General features: G+C 38.1%; 1 pseudogene; it reads right to left on the reverse strand.

Moving 5' to 3' along the window:
* Positions 1–13,168: 13,168 nt before the first annotated feature.
* On the reverse strand, positions 13,169–13,740 carry LOC127185424 (60S ribosomal protein L15-like; annotated as a pseudogene).
* Between the last annotated feature and the right edge of the window lie 12,521 nt (positions 13,741–26,261).

Genomic DNA, 26,261 nt, shown 5'->3' on the forward strand with positions numbered 1-26,261 from the left:
TTGTATAAACTCTGCTCCCCAATTGTCCCCCTGATATGTCAATAAGGCAGCTTACAGTAAATAAATGAGCAGGGGAGAGAATAGGACTGGACTTGCTGCTAGACACGTTAGAAAGAATTAGGAGAAGAAACAGGGGATTAATCAAGGATTCAGCCATGGGTAGAGGGTCACTGAAGATCATTAGGAAGGAGCTGGAGCCAAGGAACACTACAAGTATCAGTGGGATCTTTTTTGAGAATAAGACAAAATAGCATAGAGGATTAAGAGCTGCTCATGACTGTGTTGTGAAGCCTTATATTATAAAAGAGTCTCAACTATTTGTGTGATAGCTGGGTTAATAAATAAGCTAAGAGAAACAAACACTGTTTTATAAAAATAACTTCAACAGGCTACTGTTTTTCCATGTTTTTGTGTACGCCTACAATAGGCAGAGAACATAGTATTAACAGGATTTGAATTTTAAAAACAAGTATAGCGGAAAGAAAGAAAGATGGCCAAAAGAACTGGTAAGAAATGTGAAAAATATGTTTGGTTTACATTTTGGTTATATTTGTTAAGGAATGTGATCCTGAAGATGTGGATACTAGGACAAACACAATGATGATTAGGTTTAGAGATAATGAAATCAAGGAAGTGAACAGAATAGTGTATATATCACTCATGTAATGACCTTAAGAATAATATCAGCATAACAACAAAGGACAATGCAAGCACAGGACCCGGACCCCCCCTGTTCAGGTGTAGCCAATGGACAGCTCATTCTCCACATGGGGAAGAAAGCAACAGGAGACTGCCTCTGACAAGATCTCTAGTGCCTGGGATTTCATCACTGCCTCTTGGGAGAGAGGCCCTATGGGAAAATTGAGGAAGGGGATGCAGACTGTCAAGATGAGACCTGATAAACTGTGGTCAGAAAGTAGGGGAGGAGGACTCCACCTGTCAAAGGGCTATGGGAGGGGAATAGATGAGAGGGGGCCAGGAACAGAAAGATAAATGTGAGGGGATTACAATCTGGATGTAATGTGAATAAATTATAATAATCAAATAAGAAAGTGAAAAAAGAATAATATCAACATTAAGGAAGGGTAGAAGGAAAGTAAACCACATGTTAAATTTCTTCACTGAATGACAATGAAAAATTGAGAGTACAAAAGAGAAATATAACACAAGAAATTAGGATGACAGAAGGTATAGGAACTCTGGGGTGAAATGCAGAATGATAAAGATCAACAAAGCAACCAGTAACAAATGCTGCAGCAAACTCCAGACACTCTGGAAATTAGTGTGGATCATTCTCTAAAAGCTAACAATAAATCTACCATAAGACCTATCTACGCCACTTCTTGGCATATGTCCAAAGGACTGGACATCCTGCTTCACAGATACTTGCTCATCCATGTTTATTGCTGATTTATTCATAATAGTCAGAAAATAGAAGCAACAAAATTGTCCTTCAACCAAGGAATGGATAATGAAAATGTGATATATATATGTGTGTATATATGAATTATATATATTATAATTATTATTATAATTGTATATATATATATTATATATATATATAATTCAGCTTCAAAGAAAAATGAAATCATCAGTTTTAGGTAAATAAGTGAATGGCACAGCCATATCTAACAGGAACAATAAAAGCCAAAAACATATAATAAGAGAGGTGGGTAAGACAAAAGGATGTCTGAAATAATCATAAGGAATGATATTTTTTCCTATCTACCTAAATGAAATCTATAATGCACATAAGTCTATGTGTAAATAGATACATGGTTTAAATGAAATTTTGCTATCGGGGCTGACAACACTCCCTCCAAGAGCTGAGGGCCATCTAACAAAAATGCAATACCAGGTAGGGAAGCCTTCTTTTGAGGTTTTGGTTAGAGTTATTCAAGAGACTCCCAATAGGATATTGCTATTGTGCTTGGTTGTCCTCTAAAAACAAAAGGTAATTTGCTATTGCTGAAGACACCAAGCACTTCAGAAACAGGACCCAGAGGCTCCTGAGATGAGACTGACTTGAATGCCTTCTTCCTAAGCATTAGCTTTCCTAGCACCAGAAGTTATAATGCAAGCTTCCAGGAAAGAACAACAGGCCATAGTCCTACCTAAATATGATGCCTATGAAATGACCAGCATAGCACAATAATCCTAAGGGCACACTAGTAGCACACAAACCTTGGTGGAAACCAACAACTCTCTAAATGAACTTATGACCTACTAAGCAATCAAGAAATCATGCCTGGTACTAGGAACCTAGCCAAATACCCTAGGCCAGTGAAGCCAAGGATCTTGAAGAAAAACCTATGAAACCATCATAATCCCTAACAACAATCTATAAACATTTCTCCTTATGCACACAGAGAGATACAGTCCTCACTACTCATCAAGGAGGGGTGCAATAGACAGAGACCATTACAGAAAAAAGAAAACACAACCAATCAAAATGCAGAGCTATAGATTCATTCAAAGGAATACATCTACAATACAAATCCTGCACCTAATGCTCAAAGATTATTGCAGAAGAGAGGGTGGAAAGATTCTAAGTACCAGACAATTGGGGGATGTTGCTCTGAGATTGTGTTTCCTCATAATGTCAGAAGTTGCATCCATAGAAATCTCACCAAGATGATTACCTAAATGTGATGTGAGCACAGAGACAAATAAAGACATGCTAAATTGGATGGAGGAAAGACCATGAGGACTTAATCCAACACACACACACACAATGATTGCTGGCAAGTAAGGAATTCTGAGTAAGGGGGAAATAGTCTTCTCCTAGGAAGCATGCCAATTGGTTATTCCATACCAAATAGTCATTCCTGAAAATATGCATTCATTATACAGATGGAAATGATTGTATTTAGGAAAATAACAATAAAAAAGAGAGTTTGAGTTTAGAAAACAGTCAGGTATTTATGGGAGAGCTTGAAGAAAGGAAATGGAAGAGAGAACTGATGTAATTGTATTATAATATCAAAATTTGAAAGAAAGGATTTGTGTAAAAGAATCTGGGATGAATAACAGAAAATGAGAGAAAGAAGAATGAAATGTCATCCATCTATACTGAGAATGTATCCTCTAAACTTAAGAAGGAGTATGATCTTCCAGATCTAAAACATATTAAAACAGATTCATTTTTATTTTATCTGTATTGTTCTTTTTGTCCACATAAATGGCAGTGTACCATGTGTGTACAGTGCCCTCAGAGGCCAGAATATGGCACTGTGTTCCCTGGAACTGAGTTACAGATGGTTTGACCCACGACATGGGTACTAAAACTGAACCCCAGTCCTGCAGTATAGGAGCAAGTGCCCTTAACCACCGAGCAATCTCTTCAGCCATAAAACAGCTTTTATCATACTAGAGATGAACCTCAAGATTATATGTATTTTATTGAAAACAATATCAAACTCCAGGCTCAGTACTGAAATAAATTGTGCTTGGCCTGAATTTCAACCCCAACCTTTGATATACCAAATGGAAACATGCATACTTCAACAATATTTTAGCAGCTGAATCAGTGACTTTCACTTTCTATGACAGACTACCTGAAAGTAGCGACTTCAAGAATGAGAGGCTGATTTGAGGTGCATGGTTTAGTGGGCATTTTTTTTCATATTAGGGTTCATGATGATCAAACGGTATGGCCAATACTTCATATGTCAGTGGCAGACTAAAATCACAGCACTCAGGCCACAACCACCAGAAGCAGCTATCTCTCTCAGGGTCCATCTCTCAATATCACATTTTGACCAATGACACAGTCCCAACATGTTTCCCAGTCTCTAAAAGTAATGCTATAATCTGAAAATCAATTATTTAAACACGTAAACCTGTTGCAGATGTTTCATATCCAAACCATACCATTAATATACTGTCTTAGTAACTTTCTTAATCACTGTGACAAACTATCTGGCAGAAGTAACTTAATGGAGGAGGTTTATTTGGGCAGTTTCAGAGCTTTAAGATTGGAAAGGCATGGTGGAGTTTCTGAGGCAGTAGACTAGAAAGCAAAACGTTGAAGCAGAAGAAAAGCCAGAATATAACCATCAAAGTCCTGCCCTTAGTGGCGTACATATCCCAACTATGTCTCAATTCTCAAAGGTTTTATAACCTCTCAAAACAATATTATCAGTTAAGGACTAAATGTTCAAAGACATGAGAATGTGGGGGACATTTCATACCCAAACCTTAGCAGCATATTTCAACTTATATATGTCATGACACAATCAGTATTCCATCTTAGCATCACACCCATTTCATGAGTAGAACTAAGCATTCTACTTACTAATATCTGTGTATTCATTTGCAGAAAAGATAAGCATTCTTGATGTTGAAATCTGGAGTAAAACAATTTTGTAATTTATCTATTGAATGTCTCATTAACCAAATAAGGTATGAATTTATATGTATTATTAGGAAACTATAATTATAAAATATAATTATAATGAATGTTTATTGTGAAAACTATTCCTATTACACAAAAATATTAAATATTTCTAAGTGGTAATATAAATATAGATGCAGATTAATAATTAATATACATACTAAGAGATTCTATTAATGAGATAGTTTTAGGAAGAATATTGTACATGTTGAACCACAAAAGACAAATAAGCATTTGGTTGTAGTATAACAAGGCAAATAAGTATTTAATTATACTATAATAAAGCAAATAAGTATTTAATATAGTATGATAATTGTTATCAGAACATTTAATCTTTCTAAAATAAGTAACTTGGAAAACTAGTGGAATAATATTTGACCTAGAGTTCTTTGATAATATCTCATCTAACATAAAAGCATAACTTATATATTATGCTCATTTTATGATATTTAAAATTGAATGTCAGTTTGTCATCTCCAATTTGATGAGGAGGAAAAGAATCTTCAAAATAATATACAAAAACTTTTAAGACAAAAGATTTTTGATCCAGATATAATAAAAGCTTAACATATGAATAAGGAATTTGAGAAAATTGGTCACTTTATAACTATCATTTTCTTCCACATGCCTCAGTTTAACCTTATGATTGCTTTAGGTCCTTTAACACATAGTAGAATGGCCTCAGGCATTATCTACCCTTGAACTGCCCCAAAGAATTATTTCTGTACCATAAGGTCAAGCATTTTACTTTGTGGCTATATAAATATAACAAAAATTGTAATAACAACTTATTGTAGGAATTTTGCATGGTCATTCTGTTGTAATTATATAATTTTGGTTGGTCTTTGTATTAAGTTTTTAATATTGTTTATTTTCAAATTACTTTAGTGTAAGTTGATTCCCTAGGAATTCCCTAGTTTTTTACTATGGTTGTCCTAGAGGGAAATGCTTTTTGCTGAAGATACCACTTATATTGGAAGGAGGAGAACACCAACCCACCCACAAAACCTTTGACCCAAAATTTACCCTGTCCACAAGACATGCAGAGATAAAGATAGAACAAATAGAGCAGAGGTTGAGGGAATGTCCAACCAATCCCTGGCCCTACCTGAGACCCACTCCATAGGAGAGAGCCAGCTGTTAAGATACTCTGCTATGCTTGCAGAAAGGAGCCTAGCATAGCTGTCCTCTGACAGGCTCTACCCAGTCGGAGATTGAAACCGACACTGAGACTCACAGCTAAACAAGGGATTTCTGATTAGAAACCTGTTACAAAGAGGGTTTTTGTGCTAAGTACAATGGAACAGAACAAAGGCCCATGGCTAAGGAGTTCATAAGCACTAGGTGAGACCCTACTACTTTTGTTTTCTAAAATGAACATGCTATCGTATTACCTCCCAAATATTTGTTTAATACTCATAGACTAATGCCATCTTCATTAAAGATATGTCTCTTTGCAATAAATTGGAGATAAGGCAGAAACTCACAGCTGGTCAAGGTGCTTAGAGCAAGTGACTACTGAGTGATCAGCCTTAAACAAGATATGCATACTGCCTTAGTTACTGTTCTATTGCTGTGATGGGACTCTATGATTAAATCAACTCTTATAATAGAAGTACTTCACTGAGGGCTTGCTTACAGTTTAGTCTCAGAGGAGTGGGGAGCATGGCAGCAGATAGCTGCTAGAGAAGTAGCTAAGAGCTTACATCTTATCCACATGTAGAAAACAGAAAAAGTAAGACTGGGTCTACCTTAGGATTTTGAAACCCCAAATGTCACCCCCATTGGGCACAATTCCTTCTACAAGGTCACACCTACTCCAACAAAGCCACATCTCTTAATGCTTCCAGAACAGTTTCACTTACTGGGGACTGAGAATTCAAACATATGAGCCTATAGAAACCATTCTTATTCACACATACCGATCCTTTAATGTTCAGAGATTTAAAAAAAAAAAAAAAAAAAAAAAAGAGGGCCTGGAAAGAATGTAAGAACCAGATGGGAAGGAAGGCCACAAAATGCTTTTCTGTGGCCATGATATGGCCATGGTACTTATGGATGTTGGAGGTTGGTCTGATGTACTTTTATGCTAATTACTGCTTGCTGTCTCTGTGCCCCACCTGTACCTTGCCTAAGAGCCTAACCTCTTTGACCAATAAAAGGCCATCACACCTGGGCAGGGAAAATGGCAAAGGCATGGCTAGGGTTCCAGGGCTAGGGAAGACAAGATCTTGGGAAGGAGGGACCAGAGTAGAAGAGAGGAAAAAAGAATGCTGCCATGGGTGAGGTGGAGGAGAAGCACATGGCTGGTGTGGATGGAGATTTGGCCCAGATGAAGAGCATTAGCAACTATGTGAGATTATGGATGGGATGTAGCTTGATAGAAATTATTAGAACCAGATGGCACGGGATTGGGACAGGTATTCCATACCTGCTCCACTAAGGGAAGTAGTATAGGGGATTAATGTCTGCCCTGCCCCAGGTTAACTAAGGCTATTTTAAAATATAGAAGGTGTCTGTGTCATGATTGATTGCTGGATGGTGAGAAAATACTCTCATTATAATAATTATAGGCCTAATAATAAATATTATTATGCCATACTGGTATTTTAACAGCAACACATGGACTCACAGATTACCTGCATAGGGTCTTCACAAGATGGAGCCCCTAAGCATGCATCCACAGATCTGGGTAAAGCACATAAAGCCCTATTTCATCCAAAAGATCAAACAGCAACAGAGAGTTACTGCAGGAGAGGAACTCACTCTCCTCTTTGTTCTAGCCACCTGTGAGTTACCTACACCTAGGCAGGTGCCCCTGGTTAAGACCAGTGGGCACAAAGGAAAAACAAAAAGACATTGAAAGTGGAATTGGAACTTAGTAGGAAGAGAAAGGATGGTAGGTTGTGAGGGGATAAGAGAGATAGGACCATGAGTGTCGCCAGAATATACCTATGTAACCAGCAAAGAATAAATTCAACTTTAAAAGTTCTTTAAAATATTTCACCTTTACTCTTCAACTAAAATTATTCCTTCATATGAAATATTTCCTTAAGCCAAACAAGTATCATAGTCTTAATATTCATCTCTTAGAGTATGCAAATCAGTAGTGTATCATTGTATAACAACCATTACTACCTAATTCTTAAACATTTTCTTAACTCTAAGAAGAAACGCTATTCCAATTAGCTTTTATTCTTTAATTTATCTTACTCCTTACCTCTGGAAACTATTAATGTCTTGTATATCTATATGAGTTTGATTATTCTGGATTTTTGACATAAATGTAATCATATAAAATGTGATTTCTGACCTGGGCATGGTGGCACATGACTTTAATCCCAGCACTGGGGAGGTAGAGGCAGGCAGATCTCTGTGAATCCAGGACAGCCAGGGCTCTTGTTACAGAGAAACCCTGTCTCAGAATTAAAAGTGATTTCTGTACTTAGTTTATTTCACTTAACATGCTATTAAAGTTCTTAAGAGCTTTACAACATATTAAACCTCATTCATTTTTATATTTGAATAATATCTTATGCATAAACAATACATATTTCACTAATCACATGATGGACATCTAGGTTGTTTCTACTTGGGGACTATAATCAATACAATATGCTGTATGTATGTTGTAGTATGGGCTTTCATGAGGATGTGTGTTCATTTGTTTGAAATATACACCTAGGAATATGATTACTGAGTCATATATAAACCCTTTAAACTTTTGAAGAACTAAAAAAAAATTCTAAGGCAATTTACAATTTTACATTTATATAAATAATATATGATGGGGTTCCAATTTAATATATCAGTCACTTCTACATACAGGGTTACTGAGACTAAACAGAATTTTATCACTCCTCCTATAATATTTGGACTATTTGTTGAGTTTCCTTGGGGTTACTCAACTAGACTCAGTACCTTTTGGGCACACTCCTTCTTCCCTATTGTAGGTTCCTGTTCTCTCTCCCTAAAATCTTCAACTGAGACTACTCCATGTTTCAGATGCTGTCATGATTAAAAAGATAATGAAGCATTCTGGTTACTTGAGAATTTGTCAACATTATCATTCATTCTTTTGTAGTTCTTTAAAGCTTAGGAAAAAAGAAAATGTTACTTCTTTTAGTTTTTACACCCTAACAATATGGTAAGTATCATTATTCCCATTTTATAAATAAGAAAACTTCCCCTGTATATGGAAATTCCCATCAGGAACAGTCATAGGGGAGGGGAATAAGGGGAAAGCGGGAGGGAGGGAAGAATGGGAGGATACAAGGGATGGGATAACCATTGAAATGTAACAAAAATAAATTAATAAAAAATTTTTAAAAAATACAACACAAAAAAATAAAATAAAAACTGCTGGAGAGGAGACTGGTGAGCTGAAATGCAAAGCATAGATTCTGAGACCTACTAAACTTCTTGCATCTTGTGCAGAAAGCTCCTGGAATGCCACTTTTTTTTTTAGGTTGTCACTCTTGTCAGATGGACTTTTGGGTGATGCAGTTGCTTTTGAGTCTTCCCTGCCCCTGTAAATCACTCCTCACCATAGTCTTATTAGTGACCCCATTAAAAACGCATTGGTTCACCAATTCAAAAAAAAAATAAGAAATAAGAAAACTAAACCTCAGAGATGTTAAGAGATGCTGATATTACAGATTTTCAACTGGTGGTGAAACCATGGCTCAATATTTAACCCTTTGAATGATATTGTTCAGTCAACTGAGTGACCTTTTAACTATAAAATCATGCATATGGATGGAGGATATGTCTACAAATTAATTTGGTACCTCCAAGTTTCTCCAAAAGCTTTGAAAAAATTGTTCTAATTTGTCTATGATGAAGCACCCTAACCCTGAAACTTACCCACCTAGCACCAAATTCCTATAATTAATTACTTGAAAGGATAATTTTAGACTGTACATGGGAACAGGCCTAAAAATGTAGTTAAATCCTATGATGTCCAACTAATAATTTCTATAGATTCTTCTATAAAATCTCATTTCCCAATCATGTTTCAATGTGTGACAGAGTAAGACAGTGCAGAGGTTCCTCCATCTTTTATTCTTGCTTAGTTCAATTCATATTTAACTAGAATTTGATCTCCTCGATGGAAAAGTCTATAGAAAATTACCCAAGTCCATTATAGTACTCAAGGCTAAGATGTCCCAATTAACTGGTTTCAGTTAGTCTACTTATGTAATTCCCTCCTCCAGTCAATCACCTATCTTAGCTTCTGTTAAACTGCTCCCTTGTGCAAACCTCCACTTCCATCTGTTTTTTTCTTAGCTTCTGTTAAGCTATCTGCTTTTGCAGACCTTCCCACTGCAGCTGCCAACTGCCCAGTGAGATACCGGGATGTAAACTTTGCCTTTAAAAGTACCTTGGTCTAAATGATTGAAGTTACAGTTAGGATTTGACTGCCTGAGTGTAGTCCCAGCCACCTGAAATGAAGACTTTCAATTGACTATAAACTATGTCTGAGAGAGTATCTCTGGTGGACTACCTGTAATGTTTATAATGCATGCCTGTAGTCCTCAACTGTTTGGAATCATATATACCCTAGCTTAATACTCAAATGTCATCAAATATTAAATTATAAAAAACATTTTCTGCCTCTTTCTAATGATGACATTGGGTATTATAAGAATTTTCTAAAAAAAAAATTCCAATGAAAATCTAGTTAAGCAAAATCATTAATTAAATAGAATCATTTTTGTACATTCATAAATTTTGAAATAATGAGATAAAACAAAATATAAGCTAATTTGCTTTTTGGTGGTATAAGGGATTAAACCTCAGACTTCACATATATCAAGCATATATTCTATCACTGATCAACATCTCTAGACCCACTGATTTATATTTCAATCATCTCTTAGACATTCTTTTGACCTTGGTATGCCTCAATTTTATGCCCAACATCTTTTTTCTATCTATCTCAAAGAACGAACACTAGTTCTTAAAATAATGTGTATGAATCTGCAAAAGTAAAGATGTCCAGTAGATTCTGCTCATGAGGAATGAAAGTAGACTCCAATTTTAGAACGTTCAAGAACATGAGTTCAAAATAGAATTTCAATTGACCAATGCAAGCAAGGCTTTTTTTTTTTTAAAGAGAAATTAAGTCTCTCAAAGAGAGAAACCAAGTCCTAATTTCCTTTGTCTCCCCTGAGTTATTGCAAGGTAACTCTTAACCAAAGCTTTCAAAAGATCTAGTTGGATATTTTATTTAAAGGCTAAAAATGTGTGTTTGCGAATGTTTCATTTTACAGCTGCATTTACATGTATCTCTTTGCAATTGTTTTGTTAATTTCTCCCTCAATCTAATCCTTCTTCCTCATTGGCAGTCTTTTGATTTTCTTTTCCAGGGGCTTACTGAGCATACTATACTTTCAATAAGATTCCCTTCTTCTTCTTCTTCTTCTTCTTCTTCTTCTTCTTCTTCTTCTTCTTCTTCTTCTTCTTTAAATCAGCCTTATTTGTTCTGTATTAATAAGTGAAGCTCTAGGATTATGTCTTATCCCTTTAATGACACAGTTTTGTTATTAAAAAAAAAACAGAAACTTCACTAGATCTTGATAAAACCAAAGCTCCTTTGTATTGACATCTATTAGATGCAATAATTTTTAATGGAATGTTTGTTCATCCTTTCTAAAACTTCACGAGGCAAAAGCCCAGTTTGCAATGTCCTTACATTAATCAGCTTTTCCAGCAGTATAATGATGCTGGAAATTAGGAAGGCAATGTAGGATTCTTAGTCGGATTTAATAGGCTCCAGCACTTAGCTAACACACTACAGTGGATCAATTGAAGTTAATTATTATACAAGATTAAACCCCAAGTAACTACAGTACATCAAACCAACACAAAATACTCTAGCTCAGGAAGAAGGAAAATCAAACATGAATTCTGGAGGTGAGACATTCTAAACAGTCCTTAGCTTACTACGCTGCATATAAACATAATGGACTTATACAATATGAAAGCTAGCATTAAATTTTGAAAGTGAAATATAAGCTTCACACACTGTCTCTATTGGATACTTAACCTGCGAACCTAAAGGGATAGATGGGAGTTTTTATAACATTTCCATTTATTTTCAGATAGTTGGTTTGTCTTCTGCTTGCACTGATTTACATTTTTGCCCACCAGGGACTCAACCTTTTATGATCATTGACCATTCTAAGAAAAATTAGTGTCTCAGGAAGCCATAGAAGCAAATAAATGAGATTTCACATTTATTCACTGCCTGAGTCACTTCAAGGGAACATGGGCTAAGCCAAGAATAGATGCTTAATAAATAACTGTTGATAATTTTAAAGTGTGTTTTCAATTCTTCAGTGACTGAACTGGGAAAGGAACGTATTAGAAATGAGAAAAGAGTGACAAGGCATGTATGTTAATCTGTATTTATTAAGAAATACTGATGTATCTTCTGGAAAGATAACATTTTCAAATTCAACCATTTTTTGCCAAGAATTTTTTTTTCTTTTCGCCTTTCTCTTCTTTAACAGTTTGATTCTGTGCTCCTTTTGCTTTGGCAAGCAAAGCAGTAGGGAGCAAAAAGCTTCAGAGGCCTAGCAAAGTGCCCACAGCCTACATAACATTTGCAAAAAGACAAAAGATTACCTCTACTGTCTCCTCAGTGTCTCTTACTAGATAGAACAAAAAGTGGGGGTGGATTTCCCAGTGTGACAGAACAAAGGGAAATTAGAAGGACACCATAAGGCTACAAATGTCACAGAAACAGGACAAGAAGTAAAACCCTCAGTGGCATTCTTATTTCTAAGAGGTAGGAAATTTGGGCCCCATTTTTTTTCCATTTATTTACTTAGTTAATCTCTTTAAAGCATGATCCCAGCCCCTTCCTCCTTCTCCCAGTCCCACCTTCACACCCCCTTCCCCCAATTCCCCCTCTCTTTTTTCTCAGCCAAGGGAAAACCCCTCAAGGCATATCAACCCACCCTGGCACCTCAAGCCCCAGCAGGACTAAGTGCAGTCTCTCCCACTGAAGCCTGACAAGGCATGGGCTCCATTTTCAAGTAAAACCCTTGAGACACAATAACATACACCAGAGACAAAGGCTCTCACCTGTGACTAGGCTGAAGTAACCACAGTGAAGGTCACAGACATTTATTAGGCCTCATCCTAGTGTATGAAGAGCTAAGTAATTCCCCCAGAGTGTGTCCCGCCCGCCTCGCCAGCAAGGAAGACGCCACAACAGGATCCTTCTGAAGCACGCTTTATTGGGGATACATCATGATGCCTGGCTGCGCAGCTGACAGCTAAGAACGGAAGACCCAGAGCACAGAACCAGCGCCGCTTATATAGAGCAAAGGGAGGCGTGTGTAGATTCGATTGGTTCCTGCCTCAAAGCTTCATTAGCATGGCTTTTGGCGGGCTTCACGCATGCGCATAAGAGTTGTTTACCACTGCTGAGTTCAAGAAGAACCCAGAAACCAGCGCCATCTTGCAATGGCGAATGTCGGCTCCTGACAAGAGTGTAATTGAAACAGCAAAAACATAGCAACCTAAAGGAACTGCAAGAACGGCAGCAAGGAGAATCTCCCTTGATGGTGTCTATGGACTCTTGATAAAGACAGGATCATGGACATCTCAGAAGATGACTGTATGGGCAGATGATAGTGATATGTTCGTTGTCTTAAGGCAACCTAACACTTTGCCAATTTTAGCAGAGTTTTTAGTTTTTAGTTTTTTTGACTGTCCTAAATTGTACATTGGGCATGAATTTTACAAACATTACGTGTACTAGCGGTAACGGTGGAGCTGGAGAGCATTGCACCTTCTCCAGGCTGCATGGTGAGAGGCACCAATAGTGTGGTGGAACTTGTGGCCCTTTCCAAGGCCATGGCAGCCAGCAGACATCAACCCACACATCTCTCTGTGTTTGTGGACTGGTTTGGTGAGCCACTGGGTGTCAGGATTTCTTCTGATAGCTTTATGGAATGGATCAATGAGCATAACCTAAAAAAAAAAATGTATGTGAAATTTTCACCAACCCAGTAGGTATTCAGGACTCTCAAAGCCCCACAATGGCGTCCAGCTCTGTCCTCAGCAACAGACTAAAGGCTTCATGCAAATTTTAGCTGGTTAACACCATGGTGGACAGGCTTGCCATAAGTTGCACCCTTAGGAACTGGGCGTTTGCGGCCACCACGAATCCTGTAAATGATATAACCTTCCTTGGCCTTGTATCCCAACCTTCCTGCCTCATCAGGCCGAGTGGGGCTGGGAGTCCTGTGCAGCGCAGAGCGCTGTGGGTATTGCCAGCAGTGGGCCCTCAGAAGAAAACACATCACATCATATTTGTATGCACCCATCTTGGCTCACCTGATGGCTGCCAGCAGAGGAAAAGAAGAAGCCTTTCTCCCACAATCCCTTTTGTGGCTCTGAGTTTTTATTGTTTTTAAAAATTCACATATTTATGCATTTTTCTATTTTATGAATTTTTATATGAATGGCTATGCAAAAAATATGCCAAATTAATGAGCAGGCAGAATCTTATAGAAACACACACACACACACACACACACACACACACACACACACAAACTATTATCACATAGTGGAATTGATTTCGGGAACACAAAGACTTTTCATAATCTTTGTCCCAATAATTTATTGACAACTAGCTTGTTAATATGCTTAAATTATGGGAGAATATGTAAGAATCTCGTGACAAGTAATTGCTTCCACAGAAAGGATGGATCATGGTGGCTACTAAAACAGGGTTGAAATAGAAACTTGCTGTATGAAATGCATTTTGGGCTTTAAAAATTCATATAGAGTACAAATACCATTACTCAAAGTAATTACTGTTAAGTTTTAAGTTATATTGCATTTATTGTTTTATTCACTTTTGCTGTATTGGCCCATTACTGAATGACATATTAATATACAAGGAGGAAGCCATCAGAGTAAATTTTCAGGAAAAGGTGGCCTGTGTGCACAAATTTTACCTCTAGACATATATATCCAATGCTATCCTTGCAAAGACAGGAAGGCAGAGAAAGCAGTATATCTTTTAAACTACCAAGATAATTTTAATGTGCAGCCATCTTTAAGGACAACTTAATAAGGACAACTTAATTGTTAAAAGAATAGTTTGCTTGAGGGAAAAAGCCTAAAGATTTTCTTAAGTATATCTCTGACTGACAAATCTCCAAACGATATAATGATGCTTGTTGTCATTGCTCACACATTTAGGAAGCTGTTGAAGACTGAATGAATGTCACATACCTAGAAAATCTTTGAAATACCTTAACCACAGTAAAAGACCATCTAACCAGGCTTCAGGTCTATAAACCCAGCTATTTACAAGGCCTCGAGGCAGAAAGACCACAACATCAAAGATTACCTGGGCTAATACAGTGAGTTCAAAGGCCAATAGTAATGTAGTGACACCCTGTTTCAAAATAAGAAATAAAAATAAAACTAAAAAGCAGATTGCTAACACCAGACAGAGAAAAACATGTTACTTGTAAGCAATAAGGACTAGACTGCCCACTTGGCTCACAGACACAGGTAGACTATCTATACTCCCCTGAAAAATGTTTCTTCTATTCTGGTTATCCCTCCATCAGCTGCTTTCCAGAGACCACAGTCTTCTCTAAGGCCCTCCTCCCTTCCTTTAAGACAAGACAGTTCTCAGACCCCTCCCCACTAAGGACTATCTAGCCCACCTACAAGGCATAAAGGCACAGCTAAGGTATCGGCACTTACTTACACTGTCCCATCCATTCTGCTTGCCTCACAGCTGCTTACCAGGGACCTAGACATCCTGCCAGCTCCTCTCCCTCCTTCACCAGTTCTCAGCCTGCTCCCCTAAAGTATCTCTTTAAAGGCCATCCATGGCCTGGAAAGCCAGACTGCTCCCTACACCCTCACTACACAACAGAGCCCTGTCAGGTGACTCACTAGGACCCTTACATTACCCTATCTGGCCTTGAGACCCAAGACCTAGTCCTTCCCTAGACACTGCTAGATAAAACTTGTTCCAAGCTCCTCAAATAAACTATAGACATCACTAGAATGTAGAAGACAAGCAGAAGAGATGGGAATGTGGTTGTATCTCTAAATATCAGGTAAAAGAGGAAATTAGAATCTCAATCTTACTATAAATTACCTTCTTTCATGAACATTGTAACACCTCTAATGAAAGAATAAAGGTGACTTAAGGAAATAAAGAAAGAATGAGCAAAAGAAAAACACTTAAGCAAAAAAACTAATTCCAAGTGTGTATATCCCGGTTCAGGAAGAAAATAAAACAAATATCATGTCTCCACTAACCCCATAGAATTGGCCTATTTGAAAATGATATAGAGGAACTCTAAATCCTAAGCAAATATCACCAATCACAGGGGCAATCAATTTCATCAAAGAAATGCTGTTAGATCTAAATCGACAAATTGACCCCAATGCAGAAAATATACCAGACAGCAGACACTCTATGAAAAAAATACTCCAAGCACTATGGTATGGAGACTGAATAACCCTGCCAATGTAGACAAAACAGTAAACTCTGGCATCAATAAGAAACTCTATCAAAAACTCAGGTGAACAGTGAATAGAAGACTACATCTGTTGTTGACTTCTGGCCACTCAGATTATATACACAGGCAGATGCACCTCCAGACATAAGTACAGACACATGCATAAATAACACATACCCCAAAATGTATTTGAGTAATCAATATATCTTATAAAGGACATATACTCATGTAATAAAAATGAAAAGTATATGCCTATGGATTATACAGTAACATATGTAAAATACAGACATATTATATATGTAATGTATGTGTAAAATATAGACATAGTATATATATACACATATATGAGTATACACATATTGGGGAAGAATCAAAGCAAGATAGTATACTTATCATCTTAACTACTTATAATTTCTATGGTGAGAACACATAAACTCACCTTTTTAAATATTATGAAACAGAAACATAATTATATTAGCCACAGTCACCATGATGTACAATGTATTATCAGAATTTATTTCTATCTAAGTGAAATATTTTCCTTGTTGATTAACATCTTATTAACATGTTCGTCTCAGCCTATGGTAACCATCATTTTGTTCTGTACTTTTCTGAATTTGATGTTTTTAGTTTCTATACACGAGTAAATGTGTGTGGCTTGTCTTTCTGTGGTCATTTTAAATATAATTATCTCTAGTTCCATTCACCTTAGTCCAAATTAGAGAATTTCAACTTTATTTAATGGAATGAGGGGTGGGAGAGAATCCTGCCATGTAACCAAGGCTAGCTTCAGATCTTGAACTTCCAGTACCCATCGCCTGAGTTCTGAGATTACATGTATGTACCATCATACATATACTACCTCAAGGTTTCAATCTATGTAAAGGTTGCATTCCATTGTATAGATGATCCATATTTTCTTTACCCATCCACACACTTACAGAAACTGAGGTTGTTTCCATTTTGTGGCTATTGTCAATAGTTCTGCTATATGCAAGGACATGCAAATATCTTTTCAAACTAAGATCCTAATACAATCAGAGAAATAAAGTGAGGAAGGTGATAGAAGAGATGAGGGGGGAATTCAACAAAAAGATAGAAATACTGAAGAAAACTGATCTAAAATGCTAGAAATTAAAAACATAAGTCAAATAAAAAGCTCCTAGCAAAGTTTCACCATTAGAATAGATCAAGGAAAGGAAAGAATGTATGAGTTTAAAGACAAGGTAGAGGAACTGGAACAAACAAAGACAAAGATATGATAATGAGATTATAAAACAGGAGCTTCCCAGTGCCTTAAAAATGCAAGACTGACACACGTACAAACTCATTCATTTGGCCTGCACAGGTCTAAGCTAGATGGGGGTCCTGGCACAGAGATGGGAAACGGACACAAGCCTCCATTCATAACCCAGAAACTACTTCTAGTTGATAACCTTTTGCAAGGGAAGAAAATTAGTTTCTGCAAAAGGATCATGGGTACACCTCTTACCCAGTAGTAGATGGCCAACAGAAAACAAATTTAATTTTTGTTTTTATAGCTTTTAATTTATTTTATTTATTCACTTTACATCCCAATCATAGCCCCCTTCATTCTCTCCTCCTGGACCCACCCTTCTTCCCTCTTCCTCCTAGCCCTCTTTTCCTACTCCTCAGAAAAGCTCCCCCCTCCTTTACCATCCCACACAAGCACATCAAGTCACATCAGGACATAGTGCATCCTCTTCCACTGAGGCCAGGCAAGGCAGCCCTGCCAGGGGGTTGTGATCAGAAAGTAGACAACGAAATCCATGTCAGAGATATCCCCTGCTCCTCGTTCTAGGGAACCCACATGAAAACTAAGCTGCCCATTGGCTACATATGTGCATGCAGCCTAGGTCCAGTCCATTCATTCTCCTTGGTTGGTACTTCAGCCCCCGTAAGCTGCCCCCTGAGCCCAGGTCATTTGACTCTCCCGGTCTTGTGGAGTCCTTGTCCCTTCTAGGTCCCTCTATCCTTCTGCCGCTCACAAAACTTCCTGAGCTCTGCCTAATGTTTGGCTGTGGTTCTCTTCATCCATTCCCTTCAGCTGCTGAGTGAAACCTCTTAGAACACAGTTATGCTAGGCTCCTGTCTGCAAGCATAGCAGAGTAACATTAATGATGTCAAAGGTTGGCATCACCATGGGGTGATTTTAAAGTTATTTGTATATGTTTTATATATATAATATATTTACTTATATATATTATATACTTTATATTTTATACTATTTAGTATATTGTATATTATGTATTATGTATCATATACTATATATTATACATTGTATTATATACTATATATATTATATTTTTTAATGTAACTGTTTTTCAATTTCTCTCTTAACCTGGCTATCGCACAAATAATTGAGACTCTATTATATTATTTTAATAAACATCATAATCCTGAGCAGTAGTGACTCTATTCTTAATCCTCTAAACTAATCTGGCTTCCTCCAAGCATACATCCCAGAGATACTTGCACTTTGTGACTTTACCTGCTGACCTCTCTCTTCTCATGTCTCTTGTACATCTCCTGTGGCTGAAATCCCCTACTTCCTCCTCTAACTCCTCATCCTCTGGCAGCCAGGAAGTCCAGCCATATTTTCTCCTCTGTTTACCAATTGGCTGTAAGGGGCTTCATTGGCATATCAGGGAACAATTGGGGAGCAGTGTTCACACAACACTGAGACTGGAGATTCTCAGAACAAGGATTGTAACAAGATATGGGGGTACATAATTCAGCATTTGAATTACACAATTACTTTATGCCTACAGGGTGAGTCTCAGGTTGGGTCTGGCATTGATTGGAAATTCCCTCGATCTCTGCTTTATCCTTATCCCTGCACATTTTACAGGCAGGGCAAATTTGGGTTGAAGTTTTTGTGAGTATGTTGGTGTTCCTCTCCCTATACTACAAGTCCTGTATGGCTAGGAGGTGACTCCACTACTAGGAGTCTTAGCTAGAGTCACCTCCATATCCTCCTAGGAGCCTACCCTGTCATATATCTCCAGCTTGTCTCAGAGATGCCCCCACCCTTGGTTTCTCTTCATTCTCCAAGCTTGTAGTCTCCTACCCCTGCTCTCCCCACATCTGATACCCCCTCATTTCCCTCCCCGTTCTCTTCTACTCTGTTATGGTCTGTTTGGGCAATGTGGTTTTTTTTTTTTTTTTTTTTTTTTTTTTTTTTTTTTACTTTGCTTATCTTTTACTTATCTATTATAGCTTCTGATTTTTGTGGGGTTTTGCATATGCATATGGCATATGTGTCCATCTCTGTGTATATATGTGTTTCTCATGATTTTTCTTTTTGTTTTCTTTTCTTTCTGTTTTTGCTTCTTCTCCCTTTGCTTTGTTTTGTTCTGGTTTATTTTGTTTTTTTATGTACAACTGAAGAAAATTCCATTTTGTATAAGGGCCAGATCTTCATTATGCATTCATGAGTTGATAGACATCTTGATAATTTCTGTATCCTAGCTCTTGTGAATAGAGCAGCAAAGAAAGTGGATAACTTCTTCAGATACATGCCCAAGTGTGGTGCACTTAAAGCATATGGTAGACATATTATCTAGATTTTTAAAGAACTACCACGTTGTTGCTATACCAGTTTGTATTTCCATCTACTGTGAAATAAGTATTCATCATCCCAACATCCTTGCTAGCATTTGTTGTCATGTGGGCTAATATCTGGGATTTCAATTCTATTCCTATTTTTGTGCCAACACCACAATGCTTTTACTACTTGAAATCAGGAATGTGATACTTGGTTACCAGGAAGACTAAGTCATCTCTAGGGATAAGCTTCCTAATTTGTTACACAATACCACGGAGTGAGCCCTCAAATCAAATACATACAAGAAACACTAAATAAACTCAGCAGGCATTTGTATATGTAACAATTATAACCAAAGAAAACTAGGCTACAATTTTGAGAGGGACTAAGAGGAAAGTTATGAGGAGTTGGAGGGAGGAAATAAAAGAGGGAAACCATGTAATTATAACATCATTTGCAATAGTATCAATCAGATAAAATAAATTACAAATATACTTAAGCAAGGATGCCAAAAGTTTATAAAAATAAAAACCACTGGAAATGATTTAAAAAGACAAAAAAGAGTGTGGAAAAATAATTTATTTTAAAAAATGAAATCAAAAAGGGCAGTAATGAATAGTCAACTTAAGAGTTGCATAAGACTAGTTTCAAAGGAGTCTCGAGTACAAGCTCTTGTGTCCCCGTGGATTAATGAGCATTTTAATACTCAGAATTGAATAACACAAAAGCTCTCCAAATCTTATTGCTAAAAAAATTTTAATTAAGATTCTACTATGTAAACATGATTGGAATAATTATTTGGTGTTGGCAATTGATTCAGTCTTCTGAAATCACTCTCCCTTCCCTACAAAACACAGACTAGGGATGAAAGTTCTACCCCTATCATGGTTACTTCCTCTGTCAAATTTAGCCCTTATCAATGTTATCCAAGGAAACAACTATAAGTTGTCTCATTAATATACAAGCAATCAATTACATCACTCTGGATATTCTTAAAAGGTTTTGTAACAGTCGTTAAGAGTTGATGATTACATATGACAAATGATCATAATCACTTTAATGAGTTATGTGTCCATAACACAGAAAAGAACCTAATATATATTATGCAAAATGGGAAAGATGTCATTATTACATAATCTACAGAGTTAATGTACTCCCAAACAAAATTACAAAAACATTTTTATAGAAACAGAAAAATAGACCTTAAAATTCATATTGCATCATAAAGAAACAAAATATCCAAAACAATCTTGGCCGAAAGTAAAGAGGACTTGTTCCTTGTTATTATAAAACTCATTTACCTGCAATAAGCAAAGAAGAATGAAAGAGTGTGACACAAAAACAACAACATTGCACTGACATAAAGACAAATATATTTAGATGCTTAGAGGAGAATGTAGAACCCAAAACTCAACCTTCACCTACGTGATTTTTAGAAAGCATTCAATGTAGAATAGTTGATTCAAACATATACTTATGAATTTACATGTAACAATAATAATCCAAGAAAAATGTGCCAAGAATTTTGAGTGGAAGTAATGTGGGGGAATATGGGATGTATTGAAGGGAGAGGACAAGGAAGAGGTTGGAGGCAGGATAGAAAATGGGGAAAGAGGTATAATTATATTTGAATTAAGAAACTTTAAATTATTATTAAATAGTGATGGAAAACTGAATAACCGTCCACAAATGAAATAATATTTTTAAAAAGAATTTATTATTTAATTATGTATACAATGTTCCACCTGTATGTACACCTGCACACCAAAAAGGGTTACCAGATCTCATAAATGGTTGTGAGCCACCACGTGGTTAGCTGGGAATTGAACTCCAGACCTTTGGAAGAGCCTTAACCTTTGAGCCATCTCAGCTGCCTAGTAATCAAATTTTTATCTAATACTCTATAAGATTTTAATTCAATGTGCATAAAAGATTGAAACATAATAGTTATATGCTTAGAAGACAACTAAAAACCTTTTCAACATTTAGTTTTCCTCCAGATTTCAATATATACATAGATACATGGCCACTGTGGAAAACAGTATAATATTTCTCAGAAGATTAAAAATCAAGTTATCGAAAATCCATTCAGTTGGAGGATCCAAGATGGCGGCGAGCAGTGTGGACCGTGTTTGGAGGCTCCAGTGAACAATTCAGGGATTTGCACAGATTTCTGAGCCAAGAACACCAAGGTCCGAACATCACGGCAGCGGGAGTGCTCCACGGTTCGGAGGGACCAGGGTGCGGAGGACCTGCGTGCCCCTGCACACAGGAGGAGCGTGGATTTTCTCTGATCGGAGCGGCAGCGGCAGAGGCAGCAGCACCAGCGGCACCAGCAGCGGTGGCTGAGGTTTGCAGCTCATAACCTTCCGGTGGAGGTGATTGGTGTGGTGGCTGGTGGGAGTTGCTGAGGGAGAGGGGACTTGGGGCAGGATTTGGGTCACATGGAGCCTTCGGACCCAGACTAGACTCAGCGGACAGTTCGGCCCCAGAGTCCCAGGTACTGGCCCAACCCAGCAAACAATTCTGCCCGAGGCACTAACTCAGCTTCGGCCACAGCTCCCCTGCTGTGGCGCAGGCTTAGTTGAGTGCGCAGCTCCACGTTAGGCAGCACCTCAGCTCAGTGGCAGCTCCCCTGCTGTGACACAGTCTGGGCGGAGCACTTGGTTCCAACACAGGCGCTAACTCAGAGCAGCCGAAGTTCTCCTGCTGTGGCGCAGGCTTGGCTGAGCACTCAGTTCCACCCTAGGCGCCACCTCAGCTCAGCGGCAGCTCCCCTGCAGTGACACAGTCTGGGCGGAGCACTTGGTCCAACACAGGTGCTAACTCAGAGCAGCCACAGTTCTCCTGCTGTGGCGCAGGCTTGGCTGAGCACTCATTCCACCCTAGGCGCCACCTCAGCTCAGCGGCAGCTCCCCTGCGGTGACTCAGTCTGGGCGGAGAACTTGGTTCCAACACAGGTGCTAATTCAAAGCAGCCGCAGTTCTCCTGCTGTGACGCAGGCTTGGCTGAGCACTCAGTTCCACCCTAGGCGCCACCTCAGCTCAGCGGCAGCTCCCGTGCAGTGACACAGTCTGGGTGGAGCACTTGGTTCCACCACTGGCGCTAACTCAGAGCAGCCGCAGCTCTCCTGCTGTGGCGCAGGCTGGACAGAGCGCTCAGTTCCACCAGCTCTAAGACTCTGGTTGGACACAGTGTGCAGTTTGAATCCAGAATTCCTGGCTGAGATTGGTGGTCAGTTCAGGCCCTGAGTCAATAACTGACCACAGCACGCACTTTGGGCCAAAAGGCCCTAGCAGAGCTTGGTGCGTAGTCCCAGCCCAAAAATTCTGGCTGGACCCTGTGTGCATTTTGGGCCCAGAATCCCTAGCTGAGCTTGGCAGACAGTTCAGGCCCTGAGAATCTAGCTGAGTTCAGCACGTGGTTCGGCCCAGTGTTCCTGGCTGGATTTGGCAGGGAACACAGAAGGCTGTGGATACCTTGGCCTGACCCAACGCTCATTCAGAGACCAAGAACAATTGCAGGATCCACAGCACAGCGGGGCTGAAGATCACTGGCTGTGAGAGACCAGAACAACAGGGCTAACCTCCTAACATCCACACCAGTGAAGCTTTGAGCTCGCAGCCTAGGGAAATCGTGAGAAAACAAGTGAATCTATTGTCAGACACCCTCCATCCAACTCTGGAAGCTACCCAACAAAAACAAAGACGGCAAGATGTCTAAAGGACAACGAAAAAGCATACGCAAAAAAACCCCAAAACAACATGGCGTCTCCAGTTTCCAGCTATCCCAAAGAAAACAACCCAGAGAACTCAAATACAACGGAAATACAAGAAAATGACCTCAAATCCTTAGTAATGAGGATAATAATGGAGGAAACAAATAAAATACGTAATCAAATGCAGGAAGACGCAGACAAACAGGTGAGAGACATAAAAGAAGCACATAGAGTGGAACTGGAAAAATTGCAGGAAAATGCACACAACCAGATGAAAGAAATAAATAAAACGGTTCAAGCTCTGAAGACCTATAAAGAGGCAATGGAAGAAACTCAGGAATATACAAAAAATCAGATGAAAGAAATCAAAGAATCAGTTCAAGATCTGAAAATGAAAATGGATTCAATGATAAACACACAGACAGAAGAAAAACGAGAACGTGAGACCTCAGAGAAGAAGGTGAGCTTTTCTAACAGAATCCAAGAGATGGAAGAACGAATCTCAGGGCTAGAAGATACAATCACAGATATTGAATCAACCATTAAAAAAAATGCCAAATCTGGAAAACTCCTGACACAAAACATCCAAGAAATTAAAGACACCACGAAAAAAAGAAATCTGAGGATAATAGGCATTGAAGAAAGAGAAGACATCAGACTCCAGGGCCCAGAAACTATTCTCAACAAAATCATAGAAGAAAATTTCCCCAATCTAAAGAAAGAGATGCCTATAAACATACAAGAGGCCCACAGAACACCAAATAGAATTGACCAGAAAAGAAAAACTGCCCGCCACATAATAATCAAAACACAAAACATGCAGAACAAAGAAAAAATATTAAAAGCTGCAAGGGAAAAGGAACAAATAACATTTAATGGTAAACCTATCAGAATTACACCCGACTTCTCAGCAGAGACCATAAAAGCCAGAAGGGCCTGGGCAGAGGTCCTGCAAACCCTAAGAGAACACAGATGCCAGGCCAGACTACTTTACCCAGCAAAATTATCAATAACCATTGATGGAGAAAACAAAATATTCCATGACAAAAACAAATTCAAACAGTACCTATCCACAAACCCAGCTTTACAGAAGGTACTAGAAGGAAAACTCCATCCCAAAGGGTCAAGCTACAACCAAAACTACCCAGGAAATAGATAACTATCCCATGGCAAAAACACAACTACACAAACGCTCGACTGGAAACAACATCAAAATTAAGACTCTTAACAGTCACTGGTCATTAATATCTCTCAACATCAATGGCCTCAATTCTCCAATAAAAAGACACAGACTAACTGAATGGGTACATAAACAAGATCCAACATTCTTCTGCATCCAAGAAACACATCTCACCCATAATGAAAGGCATTACCTCAGGGTAAAAGGTTGGAAAAAATATTCCAAGCAAATGGTCACAAGAAGCAAGCAGGTGTAGCCATTTTAGTATCGAACAAAATAGACTTTCAACCAAAATAAATCAAAAGGGATGAGGAAGGACATTTCATACTCATCAAAGGTAAATTCAACCAAGATGACATCACAATTCTGAACATCTATGCTCCCAATACAAGGGCACCCACATTTGTAAAAGATCTCCTAAAAAAGCTTAAACCACACATCGATCCCCACACGATAATAGTGGGAGACTTCAACACCCCACTCTCACTGAAGGATAAGTCATTGAAACAGAAACTAAGCCGAGAAATAACATCATTAACCAATGCCATGGGTCAAATGGATCTAACAGATATCTATAGAACCTTTCACCCAAACAAGAAAGAATACACCTTCTTCTCTGAACCCCATGGAACCTTCTCCAAAATTGATCACATCGTAGGTCACAAAGCAAGCCTCAATAGATACAAGAGGATTGAAATAATACCTTGTATCCTATCAGATCACCATGTTCTTAGGCTGCAATTCAACAACAACAGAAATAACAAAAAGCCTACACGTACGTGGAAACTAAACAACTCTCTGCTAAATGACACCTGGGTCAGGGAAGAAATAAAGAAAGAAATCAAGGAGTTTCTGAAATTCAATGAAAATGAAGAAACAACATACCCAAATTTGTGGGATACATTGAAAGCAGTGCTAAGAGGAAAATTCATAGCACTAAGTGCCTTTAAAAAGAAATTGGAAACATCGCACATAAGCATCTTAACACCACAACTGGAAGCCCTAGAAAAAAAAGAAGCAGAAACACCCAAGAAGAGTAGACGCCTGGAAATAATCAAACTCAGGGCTAAATTAACAAATTAGAAACTAAGAAAACAGTCCAAAGAATCAACAAAACAAAAGCTGGTTCTTTGAGAAAATCAACAAGATAGACAGACTGTTAGCCAAACTAACTAAAAGGCAGAGAGACAGTATTTAAATCAACAAAATCAGAAATGAAAAGGGAGACATAACAACAGACACTGAAGAAATTCAAAGAATCATAAGATCCTACTTTGAAGGCATATATCCCACAAAATTTGAAAATCTAAGGGAAATGGATGATTTTCTTGATCAATTTCACTTGCCAAAGTTGAATGAAGAACAGATAAACGAGCTAAATAGTCACATTTCCCCTAGAGAAATAGAAGTAATCATCGATGGTCTCCCAACCAAAAAAAGCCCAGGGCCAGATGGTTTCAGTGCAGAATTCTACCAGACCTTCAAGGGCGAGCTAATACCGATACTCTTCAAGCTACTCCAAAAGATAGAAATGGATGGAAAATTACCAAATTCATTCTATGAGGCCATAGTCTCATTGATACCTAAACCTCACAAAGACTCAACAAAGAAAGAGAATTTCAGACCAATTTCTCTTATGAACATAGATGCAAAAATACTAAATAAAATACTTGCAAAACGAATACAGGAACACATCAAAGATATCATTCACCATGACCAAGTAGGCTTCATTCCAGGCATGCAGGGATGGTTTAATATACGGAAATCCAACAATGTAATCCACCATATAAACAAACTGAAAATAAAAAACCACAGGATCATCTCCTTGGATGCAGAGAAAGCATTTAATAAAATTCAACACCCATTCATGTTTAAAGTTTTAG

Source organism: Acomys russatus, chromosome X (genome assembly GCF_903995435.1).
Source record: "Acomys russatus chromosome X, mAcoRus1.1, whole genome shotgun sequence".
Lineage (NCBI taxonomy): Eukaryota > Metazoa > Chordata > Mammalia > Rodentia > Muridae > Acomys > Acomys russatus.